The 14,265-nt window shown below is 43.4% G+C and overlaps 1 protein-coding gene across 1 annotated transcript in view; it reads right to left on the bottom strand.

Moving 5' to 3' along the window:
* The window catches only part of rftn1b (raftlin, lipid raft linker 1b), a 134,566-nt gene extending 131,254 nt beyond the window's left edge, over nt 1-3,312 (bottom strand). The window contains exon 1 of the mRNA XM_085365909.1: nt 2,717-3,312. The gene's annotated coding sequence lies outside the window, so the exon portion shown is untranslated. The remainder of the gene's footprint in view (nt 1-2,716) is intronic.
* Between the last annotated feature and the right edge of the window lie 10,953 nt (nt 3,313-14,265).

Genomic DNA, 14,265 nt, shown 5'->3' with positions numbered 1-14,265 from the left:
TTTATAATTTCAATATATGTTACTGGAATGAATCAGACATCATGCAGAATTCGTTAATATTTGTTTATGTATTTTTATTTTTTTGCACTAAGTAATCCCAAAATACAAGAATTTGTATACACACCATCCACTGATACACATACAATAGTAATGCTAATCTACTCGGTCTCCTCCATTTGGCCACAGGTTCTCATCCACATCACATCTTATGTCAGCTAGGGCAATACACCTAGGAAATAATCTTCTGGCATGCCAGAATTGAAGGAGTTGAAAAATTGAAGGAGTAACACCTGTGTAGATGTTCATCTCCAATGAGAATAAGCTGTGGCTGGTTAAACTGCATTTTTAGATTTAAAATATGTTTCAATAAAATATTGCTGTTGGATTTTGCTGTCTTTTCAAGTTTTGCATTGTGTTATTGTTTTGGCCATAAGTTTAACAGTTTTGAAAACAGTATGTAAGCACATGCAAAATGTCCTGTCCGTACAAAGATTTTTGGCAGTTGTTGTGTCTGAGTGAGAAGATAATTCATGAAATTTGAGAGATGTAGTCATTGAATGCATTTTGTGCCAAAACAATGATAACTGGTCCTCAGTTTAGCCCACATAGACTTCTGTTGTGCTCACTGTGTGAGGAGTTTTGCAAACGTGACCTAAGTATTGAGAAATGTGTCCTAGCGTCTGTAAAAAACTGTAATGTGTGTATGTCTTTTGTGTGTAGGTGCACACGTTTCTTTAAAATTTTACTGTAAAAGCATCAGAGGGGAATATTTTGGCAGGCCCTCAAATACTTAAAGGGCTGTTTGAGGGTAGAATTAGGTTTAAGCTAGCAGCAATGAGGGTCATCACAACAATAAAAATGCTGTTTGTGTGTGTGTGTGTGTGTGTGTGTGTGTGTGTGTGTGTGTGTGTGTGTGTGTGTGTGTGTGTGTGTGTGTGTGTGAGACAGACAGCCTGAGACGGAGAGAACTCCTGACCCACCATCGCTGTAGCGTTAACACACCCCGACGTTCCGCAACTCACCAGCTGGAACTAATTAACAGCAGTTCACTCACTTTCTGTCTCTCTCTCTCTCTCTCACACACACACACACACACACACACACACACACACACACACACACACACACACACACACACACAGCGATTTTTCCTCACCCCCCCAGCTTTTCCTGTCTCTCATGCCCTCATCTTCCTTCACCCTGCCACCCTTCCCTCAACCCCCACCCTTCCTTTACCTCCTGCCATCCCTCAGCTTGTTTTTTCCCTTTAAACCGCCTCCTCTCATACATGCACACATGCATGTAGTGGATCACATAGTCTGGGCATGTAAACATCCACATGTGCTGACAGACATGGATTTACCAGCACGCATGCTGCACAACACAACACATGGGGAAACCCACTCCCTTGACACAGTGCAGTACAGTAGCACACAAATCACGCACTTGCTTGAATTTCTCCTCACTATTATAGAAGGCACTGTCAGGGTTTGGTCTGTGATTGGATCCTGGTTGAGATAGTTGGCATTCCCAGCACAACTCTGTACCATCCATCATACATGCAGTGCAACTTAAAAACAGCATGACCTATTGATGTGAATGTTTAAATAAAGGGTTTATTAATAGAGTAATAAACAGGTGTGGGGATGCAATGTAACACATTCACATTACTTTTGTTGGCAAACTCATAATTCCTAAAATCAGTGACAATCAGTCGTGTCACTTGCATTATAGAAGTTTTTTAAGTATCTAAAAAGAAAAAGATGAAGCATGCTTTTCATCTACATTTGCACAACAGTTACTTGACCTCAGTTACTCTCAGGGATATGAGACAATAATTTCGGGGAAGTCATACGACTTCTGAGGGGGAGATGTACATTTCTTACTAACCATGAGTGTAACTGTCAGGTCGGTGCAAACCACATCTATGCATGAGAGAAGGAGCTATGTACTTCTGTGAACAAAACATCAAATGTTTACAAGCAGCTGCAACAGGTAACGTGTTAACATGAAGCTAGAACACTGGATCAGCAGCGATTTTCAAGCTGATCATGTGCCGAACCCAACCAAGGAGCCAAAACTTGATTTTCAACAAGTAAAAAAAAGCAGCGGTGAAGAGGTTTGTACCAGTGTACAAAGAAGAGGAAATGCTGCCTCTGCAGTAGAATCACTGTTAAAATTACATGTTTCTGCGCTCTATTGGCTGATAACTTAGTAACCTTGTTAACAGCTTTGTGATATTACTTAAAGATTTAAAGACAAGTACTCTTATTGTGATAGGGAGCTGTGCTGATATCTGTGATGTACAGTTTAACATCATATTGTTAACTGCCAGATAAAGAAAAAGTAAAGCATGGTTTGCAAGACTTTTTACAGAGTAGATCCATAATGGATTACTTTTTAAAAGCATTAGGTGATGTGTAGTACAATACTTTTACCCGGCACTGATAGTGAATGAATACATTCAAATGAGTGCACGTGTGTTTGGCAGCAGTAAATTTATAGCTTGTTGCTTAATACACTGCTCAAAAGTCAGACTTGTGGCGTGCGGCAAGATCTAATGAATGAAATCTCAGCAGTAAACAACTGCTACCATGCAGTCCAAGTTTACAGTGGCTGCTGTCCAGAGACACGGGCGTGCGTACAGTAACACATCTGCTTGAAAGTTCAAATTCATTCACATGCTCAGGAGCATGGAAACACAAAACAAACTTACCTCTTTCACAATTTGCTTGAAAAGTTCACTGCTTGGACACAAACGCAGCAACTGGACCAGTGCTTCCTGCAGAGAATCGCATTCTACTTCGAGGGGGGGAGAAAAACTCAAACGCAGGATGGGTTCAGGTCCTGTCCGACAAGCTGTCAAAGGCTGCCGCGGAGCTGGTTGGTTTAAAGGAACCACAATCCTCCGGGCAGGCAGGCAGGCAGGCAGGCAGGCAGCAGAGAAACAAGAGCGTTGATTCTGTGGGCTCAGCAGCAGCAGCTCCAGCGGTTTGCTTCGTCTTCCTCTTCACCACCTATTAGAGCTCAAACACACTTGCACGCTCACTGTGCTTAGGTCATGCTCAAAGTATGACTGTTGTATACCAATGTTTTGCAAGCACAGGGAAACCACATCCTGTCACATATTTACCTCCCTCTCCTGTCTCTCCTTTCCTTTTCAACCTATCTTTCTATATAGTGCTCTCTCTCTTTTCCTGGGTCTTTCTCTCGCTCCCCTGTGATTGTCTGAAGCAACTGAGCGCTCTGACCCAGCGTCTGTTCAGAGCAGCCTCTCTGCCTCAATGTCTGTCTCTCCGGCAGCCGCACCAGTTCCACACGACTGACTGAAGAATCCATCTGAGGAGAGGACGGGGGAGAAGAGATGGGAGGGAGAGGAAAGGGAAAGAGGGAGGGGGAATGACAGAGGGGAAGCGGGGAGGGGGGTCTTCATTGGGAAATACCAGAGTTAGAGAGAGGGGGGAGGAGTAGGGGGAGGGGGAGGAGGAAGGGTGGTGGGTGTTGTTTAGAAAGTAAAAGACTTAAGAGACGAGGGCAGACAGAAAAAGTGATCAATATTTCGTTGGGAGAGGGAAGTAGAAGGAAACCAGTCGAATGCTGTGCCACATAGTCGATATATTCAAACCTGCATGCTGTGGGAATGACTGAAGAGTTTTGGGAGCTGGTGATAAGTTTGACTGAAATAGGGCTGCAACGGTTGATTTGTTGAATATGGATGGATGTGTGTGTGTGTGTGTGTGTGTGTGTGTGTGTGTGTGTGTGTGTGTGTGTGTGTGTGTGTGTGTTTGATTCTCAGCATTTCACTTGTCTGGGTCAGAACCTGTTAGAGCTCTGTATTTATTATTTAAGCTAGCTAGTATGTTTGACCCCTGTCTGGGAAACAGGAGCTCTTAGATACATAAACCATGATTTCCACAACAACAACACTGTTGATTCATGCTGGGACCGTCTGTCTGAGCATTGCCTCTGCAATGCAAAACATTTATTGACAGAAACAATCTGCTGACAGATTTGATAGTTTCGGTTTGTCAGTAATTTAATATCTGTATTTTTCCAGGAAGTGTCATTCAGATCAAAATCTATTCTAAAAGAGAGGCAAGTGTAGATTTTTATCGAGCCTTTTTGGATAATTGCTTTCATTGTCTGGACCGCAGTCTTAAAGTTCTGCTTCACTCTAATATCTGATATTCCTGCTTTAACAACTAAAATAACTCCACGATCAAGTTAGCAGCCGCTGAGGAAGGGCAATTTTAGAAACAACGATGGTGTTCAAATTGCGTAATTCTGTACTTGAACTTGCTATTTTTAGTGCGCTGACACAGCGCTGCGTGCTGTTTACACAGCACTATTTAAACGTTTATAACTGGCAAAAAGCTGAATGTGAAATACTGTAAAATCCTTACCGTCAATGGTCATCATCTTGGCTTTGTAGCAGAAGGGGAGAAACTACTAAACAGTTTTTATGCATTAAGAGGAAACATTATCGGGACTAATGAGGAAATTATAACTACCTATCTAACAGTTCTATCAAGCCCTGAGGACAGATGTGGTGTGAAACTTGGGGTGGGGTGAAAGATTGTCATCTTCAAGTATAGAGTATTAGATAAAAGTCAAGTTGGAACCGTTAGCTAGGGTAAGAAAAAACATCTAATGTAGCAATCATCATTTCCTGTCTGCACAAAACTTGCTGTGTTTAATTTAAGATAACACAATCTTGTTGAGTCAGGCACTACAGCAGCACATTCATATCGCACTAACAGAAGTGTGCAAATTTAATGAGAGAACAATCAGATCAAATATAATGTCAGTTATATTTTTATGGCGTGCATTCATGTTAAAATTCCTATTTGATATGTAGGCTTACAATAAGTATGATTATTGTCGCTTTATTTTCTTACCGTAATTAACTTAATAAAGTTCACGTTGAAGCTTAATATAAATACTGACAAAAACATGTTCACCTTTACTGCAGTTATTGTCACTCACGAATGAGGACGAGACAGCAAGAGCGATTTTTTCAATTTAGCGAAATACATTTGGTTGAATTCGAGAACAAGGTGTTGAGGTCACTTATTCAGAATACCTGCCGAATGAAGATTTTTTACACAGGCCACTAATTTAACTGAGTTTTGCATTTGTTTCTCAAGGTTGTGGAGAAAGCTTTGGACAAAGAGAGCTGTTTCCACAGCAGCTCTCGGGTATTAGACAAAAAAATATTATGCTGTTTTTAAGCCATGCTTGTCTCCTGTCTGTTAAATCACAGCTCAGGTTAAAAGTGGAATATTTTTACCGGATGTTGGATGGATTCTGATACTGTTTACAATCCAAATAACTCTTTTATACCAGCTATGTAATAAATGTGTTTGAATAGACCAAGACAGCAAAATGAAAACACATTAACCCGAGAGAGAGTCGTCATAAGCACTGTTACTAACCTGTTAAACATCAAACATGTTAGCACCGTCATGGTGAGCACACAGTTAACATTTAGCTCACAACACCTGACAATAGTGCCTGACAGAGATGCTAACATGCTGCACACTTTAGTTTTATTAATCTGCATATACAGTGAGGCTTTCATTAGAAAGAAAGCACCAATCAAAGTTTGCTGTCAAATAAATGTAAAAATTTATGACAACAGTAAGAAGTCATTTTTAGATATTCTGTAAAGTATCTAACAAACTGCCGAGTGTGAAGCAGCGAGAATGAGGATCAGCACCTCCAAATCTGAGGCCATGGTTCTCAGCCGCAAAAGGGTGGAGTGCCCACTCCGGGTCGGGGATGAGTTCCTGCCACAAGTGGAGGAGTTCAAGTATCTCGGGGTCTTGTTCGCGAGTGATGGGAGAAGGGAGCCGGAGATCGACAGACGGATAGGGGCTGCAGCTGCAGTAATGCGGACGCTGCACCGGTCCGTCGTGGTGAAGAGGGAGCTGAGTGTAAAAGCGAAGCTCTCAATTTACCGGTCGATCTACGTCCCTACCCTCACCTATGGCCACGAGCTGTGGGTAGTGACCGAAAGAACGAGATCGCGGATACAAGCGGCGGAAATGAGCTTCCTCCGAAGGGTGGCTGGCCTCTCCCTTAGAGATAGGGTGAGAAGTTCGGCCATCCGGGAGGGGCTCAGAGTAGAGCAGCTGCTGCTCCACATCGAAAGGAGCCAGTTGAGGTGGTTCGGGCATCTGACAAGGATGCCCCCCGGCCGCCTCCTGGGTGAGGTGTTCCAGGCATGTCCCACCGGGAGGAGGCCCCGGGGCAGACCCAGGACATGCTGGAGAGATTATATCTCTCGGCTGGCCTGGGAACGCCTTGGTATTCCCCCGGACAAGCTGGAGGAGGTGGCTGGGGAGAGGGAGGTCTGGGCCTCTTTGCTTAGGCTGCTGCCCCCGCGACCCAGCCCCGGACAAAGCGGATGAGGATGGATGGATGGATGGATCTAACAAACTATGCTCCCAGTCCTATACAGTGCGGTCATGACATTGGGCTCTTGTCAATGTCACGTTTAGCCTGAGAGGTGATTTACTTGCTCATTTGTTAGGAAGCACTAATCATATTGCTAAGATGTTTCAAAGAAAATCAGCCTCCAGGCTGCAAATTAATGACATGTCTCTCTTAAAAATGGAGATGTCCTGCCTTTGTTTGCCCTTTAAGCTCCCTTCTCGAAAGCACACAGAGATACTGCCAACACCCATATCTTAATCTGGGAAATGGGAGTCTGATTTTGGAAGGGCATTTTTCACCTCCAGACTAAAACGGTGTGAGGGGTTGTTCTGGTAAATCATATCTTTCAAACACTGGGAGGCTTAGAGCTGAAATCACAGCATAAAAGAAAGTTTAATTGTTAATTTTTGGCATAAATTTGACTGGTTTTCCAGCTGTTTTAACTGAATGAAATCAAACAGATGCCAAAATGCTGGAGCCGCTCCGACTGGCACTGAGACTTGAATGGCACTAATGATCACCCACGGTGTAATTGTCAACATGATTTAACTTAGTGTAACAGCTAAAAAAACAAAAAGTAAAAAAACAACACAGAAGATGACATTTACATGATGCCATCTTCAGACCTTACACTTTAGTGGTTTTATTGTTTAGGTGCCAGTTAGGCATGTCTGTAACTTGTGGGAATCTTGACCCTAATGACTAAAACGAACACACAGGTCATGCTGCAGAATGTTTTTTTCCACTGGAGAACTGTGGGACGATGGAAATGGGACACACAAAGTGAAACGAGTTATAAAGGTGAGCAGCCAAGCATAGTGTTTATGCAAGCTGTGTTTGTGGAAGCATCAGTCTTACATGACTGGCTGAGGACTTAGACAGACAGCTGATTGGATGGGAAAATGAGTGGAGCGAAACACATCAATGAAGGAACATAAATAGGTCCCCTCATTTTGCAGTAAAATAATAGGAATGTTCAATCACTGGATCTATTGTTATTACTCAAGGTTTCATTCATTTGTGTTCGGTCTTTGGTCATCAACTGCCTTCCCATATCCTCTGTAAATAGAGATGTGACAGTGCCCCCTAGTGTTCAGTGTGTAAGATGGCATTGTGTTTAGTTGGATGGTAAAGAACATAAACGTGGCTTTTAATGTGGCCTTGATTTTTATTGTGCCCTCTTCATTTCCGTATATGTATAAAGACATTAAAAATATAGTTAGGCATAATTCTGCCCTGTAAAGTGAATTTTTGTTATTTATTTATTTTTAACACTGCCATCTAAATTTCACTAGTCAAGTCAAATGGCTTTATTGTCATTCCAACCATGTGCAGTGGTACAGAACACACTGAAACGAGACAACGTTCCTCCAAGACCATGGTGCTACATATGACATATAACAGACAATCAACACAGAACTACATAAAGTGCAAGTGTGCAAAAATAGCAAAGAAACAAAACAAAGACAGTGCAACACCAAACCAAACAGAACAGTACAGACACAAGACCGTGCAGACACAACAGTGCAATAGAAATATGCAAAAGAAAAAGACTGAGCATTGTGCAAAAAGTAACTTGGTGTCAGAAGGTATGTGTGTGTGTGTGTGTGTGTCAGTCCAGTCACTGAGTGTTCAGCAGTCTGAACGTTATAAATCAGAACTTGCCATTTAAATTTCACTTTGAAAAGCCTGCATCCAAACAAAACTCGGATTACAGTTATCTGACCTTAATGAATGTACCAGATCTGAAGAAGTGGGATCCTGTTTACCACTGTTCTTTATGTTTTATTGCTGGCTGCAGAATTCCCTGTATGCTTCTGTCTCTGTGCTTGGAGATTTCATCTTGCATCACTTTGGTCAGTTGCTGTCGTGGTTAAATCTACTATATAAATTAACTTGACCTTCCACTGATTGAGTTTTAAATATAAAATAGACTGCAAAGCATGCAAACTTAAATTCAGTACATAAGATGAACACATGAGTTTTAAAGTTAATAGTTGGTATGAACTCCTGTCTTCTTCAACACAACCTGAAACAAGAAAGCTTACAAGAAAGCTTAGGCAAGGTCTAGGAATTTTTTGGTATTGCATGGTGATTAAAAATTTGATGTAAATTTTCTGCCATGATATGGTAAATGGTAAATGGCCTGCATTTGTATAGCACTTTTCTAGTCCATAGGACCCCAAAGCGCTTTACACTACATTCAGTCATTCACCCATTCACACACACATTCACACACTGGCGATAGCAAGCTACATATGCTAAGTTATGGGCTAAAAGCTCCCAAATGTACTGAGAGTAGTAGGCAAAGTAGTAGTAGAAAGTAAAAATGAGCTCCTTAAAGGAGTAATATACCATCTAGTTTTATGCAAAGGTAAATGAGTAAATGTGCTATATTCATATAATGATAGAATTTGTAGATTATAAATGTTAATCAAATCTAAATTCAAATTCTAATGAATGTGCTTAGCTTGAATCTTTTATGTAGGACACAAACAGTGAAAGGGATATATATATATATATATATATATATATATATATATATATATATATATATATATATATATATATATATATATATATATATATATATATATATACACACACACACACACACACCCAGCACGCCCCTGCGGGCGGTTTATCCTTTCAAGCTCGGGTCCTCTACCAGAGGCCTGGGAGCTTGAGGGTCCTGCGCAGTATCTTAGCTGTTCCCAGGACTGCGCTCTTCTGGACAGAGATCTCCGATGTTATTCCCGGGATCTGCTGGAGCCACTCGCCTAGCTTGGGAGTCACCGCACCTAGTGCTCCGATTACCACGGGGACCACCGTTACCTTCACCCTCCACATCCTCTCGAGCTCTTCTCTGAGCCCTTGGTATTTCTCCAGCTTCTCGTGTTCCTTCTTCCTGATATTGCTGTCATTCGGAACCGCTACATCGATCACTACGGCCGTCTTCTTCTGTTTGTCTACCACCACTATGTCCGGTTGGTTAGCCACCACCATTTTGTCCGTCTGTATCTGGAAGTCCCACAGGATCTTAGCTCGGTCATTCTCCACCACCCTTGGGGGCATCTCCCATTTTGACCTCGGGACTTCTAGGTTATACTCGGCACAGATGTTCCTGTACACTATGCCGGCCACTTGGTTATGGCGTTCCATGTATGCCTTGCCTGCTAGCATCTTGCACCCTGCTGTTATGTGCTGGATTGTCTCTGGGGCATCTTTACACAGCCTGCACCTGGGGTCTTGCCTGGTGTGATAGACCCCAGCCTCTATGGATCTTGTACTCAGAGCTTGTTCTTGTGCTGCCATGATTAGTGCCTCTGTGCTGTCTTTCAGTCCAGCTTTGTCCAGCCACTGGTAGGATTTCTGGATATCAGCCACCTCCTCTATCTGCCGGTGGTACATACCGTGCAGGGGCCTGTCCTTCCATGATGGTTCCTCGTCTCCCTCCTCTTTCTTGGGTTTCTGCTGCCTGAGGTATTCACTGAGCACTCGGTCAGTTGGGGCCATCTTCCCAATGTATTCTTGGATGTTCCTTGTCTCATCCTGGACTGTGGTGCTGACACTCACCAGTCCCCGGCCCCCTTCCTTCCGCTTAGCGTACAGCCTCAGGGTGCTGGACTTGGGGTGAAACCCTCCATGCATGGTCAGGAGCTTTCTTGTCTTTATGTCAGTGGCTTCTATCTCCTCCTTTGGCCAGCCTATTACCCCAGCAGGGTACCTGATCACGGGCAGGGCGTATGTGTTGATGGCCCGGATCTTGTTCTTACCATTCAGCTGACTCCTCAGGACTTGCCTGACCCTCTGCAGGTACTTGGTGGTTGCAGCCTTTCTAGCGGCCTCTTCATGGTTCCCATTTGCCTGCGGGATCCCCAGGTACTTGTAACTGTCCTCTATGTCTGCAATGTTGCCTTCTGGTAGTTCAATCCCCTCAGTTCTGACTACCTTCCCTCTCTTTGATTACCATCCGACTACACTTCTCCAGTCCGAACGACATTCCAATGTCATTGCTGTATAGCCTGGTAGTGTGGATCAGTGAATCGATGTCTCGTTCACTCTTGGCATACAGCTTGATGTCATCCATGTACAGGAGGTGGCTGACAACTGCTCCGTTCCGTAGTCGGTATCCGTAGCCAGTCTTGTTAATGATCTCACTGAGGGGGTTCAGGCCTATGCAGAACAGCAGTGGGGACAGAGCATCTCCTTGGTAGATCCCGCACTTGATGGTAACTTGTGCTATGGGCTTGGAGTTGGCCTCTAGTGTTGTACGCCACATCCCCATTGAGTTCCTGATGAAGGCTCTTAGGGTCCCATTGATCTTGTACAATTCTAGGCATTCCAGTATCCAGCTGTGGGGCATTGAGTCATAGGCCTTCTTGTAATCAATCCAGGCAGTGCACAGGTTGGTCAGTCTGGTCTTGCAGTCTCGGCTGATTGTTCTGTCTACCAGTAGCTGGTGTTTTGCGCCTCTGGTATTCTTGCCAATTCCTTTCTGTGTCCCGCTCATGTATTGACCCATGTGCCTGTTCATCTTAGCCGATATGATGCCTGACAGGAGCTTCCATGTAGTACTGAGGCAGGTTATTGGTCGGTAGTTGGAGGGGACCGGTCCCTTCTTGGGGTCCTTGGGGATCAGGACCGTCCGGCCTTCAGTTAGCCATTCCGGGTGTCTCTCGTTAACTAGCAGCTGGTTCATTTGTGCTGCCAGACGCTCGTGGAGTGCAGTCAGCTTCTTCAGCCAGTAGGCGTGAACCATGTCGGGCCCTGGTGCTGTCCAACTCTTCATACTGGAGACCCTTTCTTGGATATCTGCCACTGTGATGGTTACTGGACCCTGTTCAGGGAGGTCGCTGTGGTCTGCCCTCAGATCCACTAGCCACTGAGCATTGCCGTTATGGGTTGCATCCTTCTCCCATATGCTCTTCCAGTATTGCTCCGTCTCCAGCCTTGGTGGTGCTGTTCTCTTATTGTTCCCTTGCCACTGAGAGTACACCTTTGCTGGTTCTGTGGAGAACAGCTGGTTTATTCTCCTGCCTTCTATCTCTCTGGTGTACCTCCTCAAGCGGCTGGCCAAGGCTGTGAGTCTTTGCTTGGCAGTTTCCAAGGCCTCAGGTATGGACAGCTTGCTGTATTTCTTAGGCACCTTATTTGTCGCACCTTTCTGCAACTCTGTTAGTTGGCTAACCTCCCTCCGTGCTACTTTGATCTTGCCCTCTAGCCTCCTTCTCCATGGAGGGTACTGCCCCTTGTGGCTGTTCAACTTGTAGCCAAGCATCTCACTGATCACTGCTGCCGTATTGTAGATCAGCTTGTTAGTGTCGGTAATCGTGGTTGTAGGTATTGCCCGTAGTGCTGCATTAACATCATCTAGCAGACCTTCTGAGGGTACTTCACGTAATCTTGGTAACCGGCTACGGGGGATCCAGGTTTCAAGCTTGGCCATGATCCTATTTTTCAGGTCAGTTCCTCTCGCACTCAACGATCCTTCTCCTATCGCACTTGGGGCTATGTACCCAATCTCGGGTGGGGGTGATGATATCTCCCCCCTGACCTGGCGTCCTGACTCCTCCTTGCCGTAGCATTTGTGTTGTACCTCGTCAATCTCTAGCTGTGAGAGCAGTCCCTTCTTTCGAATGTTGGAACACTGAGCTACTAGTTGTTTCGCCGTCATTGTGGATGTTGGGTATCGAAGAATCCATAGGTCCCTCATCCTATTCATGTAGCCCCTTCCGCCGGGGTTACTTGCGTAGTAGCATTCCAACAACGCCCTGTTTTCGTCCCTTGCCCACCGATGCCTTCTTGTTCCAGTAGCCCACTTTTCGTCAGGGTGCCCTGGTTCCTCAACACCTGACGCGGACCTTGTTGATCCGGGCGACGTCCGAGCCGGCATGCCTTCATATTTATCTGTCTCGCTCATGTCTGCGGTAGGCTTGCTTAGCATAGGGGGTCTAGCCTTAGGACCCTTACTGGATACAGACGCCCCAGGCAGGAATCGAACTTGCGATCCTCTGTTCCAAAGGCGTGTAGTTTAACATATATTTTTTTTTTTTTTTTTTCTGTTATCTAAATTGTAGACGGACTTTTCCAGGAAACAGGAAAATGAGTACAGTGAGGAGTGAAAGTGAGATCTGGTATGTGGGAGAACAGATTGTATTCTAGAGGCTCAGCATGAGGAACAGATTCACAACTCACAAATAGTTCTTTTTTTTCTAATGTGACCTTCAGTAGATTTTCTTAGTGTACAGGCTGTGATCAGCTGACCTGCTGCTCTTTGTGGCTCTACACAACTTAATTGAACAAGATGTCAGCAGTGTCAGGAGCTATCTTGGCTGACTTGCATTTGCTAAACTAACAGTATATCGTATATTGTCTTTATACTAGACTGTATACAGTTGGCATAAAGGTGGAATTTAGTGACTTAATCTAAGCATAATCATCTTAAATGCAAATTAGTCTACACATGATGTAACTGAACACTGACCATAGCCCCTGTGCACCAGTCCAACATACTGCTTTACTATAAATTCACCACAGGACAGCAAGCTAACCTCTTTATCCCAAACAAACTACAGAGTAGTTTCATGCAACATTTAAATGACAGAAATTTAGTATACTTTGTTCTGCAGGATGTTTCACAATATGAAAATACATAATTTATCAAAACACATCACACACTGATCCAATCTGTGATTAAAAAAAACGCATTGCATGTACTCTTTAAATCTGCAGTATATCAAGTGTGTCTGAGCACTAACCTTTAAATATAATCTCTCCTCTTCCTCTCCTCTCCTGTCCTGTCTTTCTTTTTCTTTCTCCATCTCTTTTTGAATTTAGCTCTAACTCCTTTCTCTCCCTGTGAAATGCAGCAGCTGGACCTTTAGCTAGCAACACACTGTGCGACAAATGCACACAAACATTGACGAGCTAATACAAATACTGCATTTGAAATTACTTGACAGCTAAAAAAAAAAAAATTGTGTAAAAAAGGGAGTAAAAGTAAAAAGTTATCAGAAAAAATAAAGGTAGTAAAGTGCAGATGCCTGAAAACTTAATACAGTAATAAAGTAATTGTACTTCGTTACTTACCTCCTCTGACCGTCAGTCTGAGCATGGGCTGGGTTTTTGTCTTGTTTTGTTTTTGTCATATCTGTATAAATGCACGTGTAACACAGTCAGTAGTATGGCCTTTGTTCTCACAATATTTTACATATGTTTGCCCCCAGAGTCAGAACAGTATTTTGGGAAAAGCCTGTAAATTATGCTGCCACTTATTCCACAGAAGAACCTGAAATCATTAGAACTGCCTCCTGTGCCGACAGTTTAAGTCAGTTTTAAAGGCACAAAAATGCTCTCTCTGTCAGAGTGATTGCTCTTGATGTGCATTTGTTCTTGATATATTATTGCACATAATCTGGGGGCTGTGTTCACCTGCTTGTACAGTGTGTCAGTTGTATTTCTGGGATTGTGTCTGTAGTCATTAAATATCTTCTGCCCTTTAGCTCAATAAAACTGTTAGCTCGATAAGTAAAGGATTTTGTGTCAATAGTGTAATTGTTCTTTTTGTATGCTTTTTCACAGCTATGTTTACAGACTGTTTTGCCATACACTTGACCTAATTTGTCAAAAGAGACAGCACACCAGCAACACACGTACAGACAAGCTTGACTCAAATTTGACCTTTTGTTTAATATAGATATGCAGACAACAATTTCATTTTCTTTGACTGCAAGACTCCTGAAGCCATATCATAAGACAAATGTACTAAATGACTAAATTATAACATGGTTTATGTGCTAAAGTATTGAAATGCTTAAGATTAGT

This window comes from Diplotaxodon limnothrissa, linkage group LG11, assembly GCF_057381915.1.
Source record: "Diplotaxodon limnothrissa isolate DT_005_m linkage group LG11, D_limnothrissa_male_GT1.1, whole genome shotgun sequence".
Classification (NCBI taxonomy): Eukaryota; Metazoa; Chordata; class Actinopteri; order Cichliformes; family Cichlidae; genus Diplotaxodon; species Diplotaxodon limnothrissa.
Note: the sequence above shows the minus strand (reverse complement) of the source record. Positions and strands in the feature narration are given on the sequence as shown.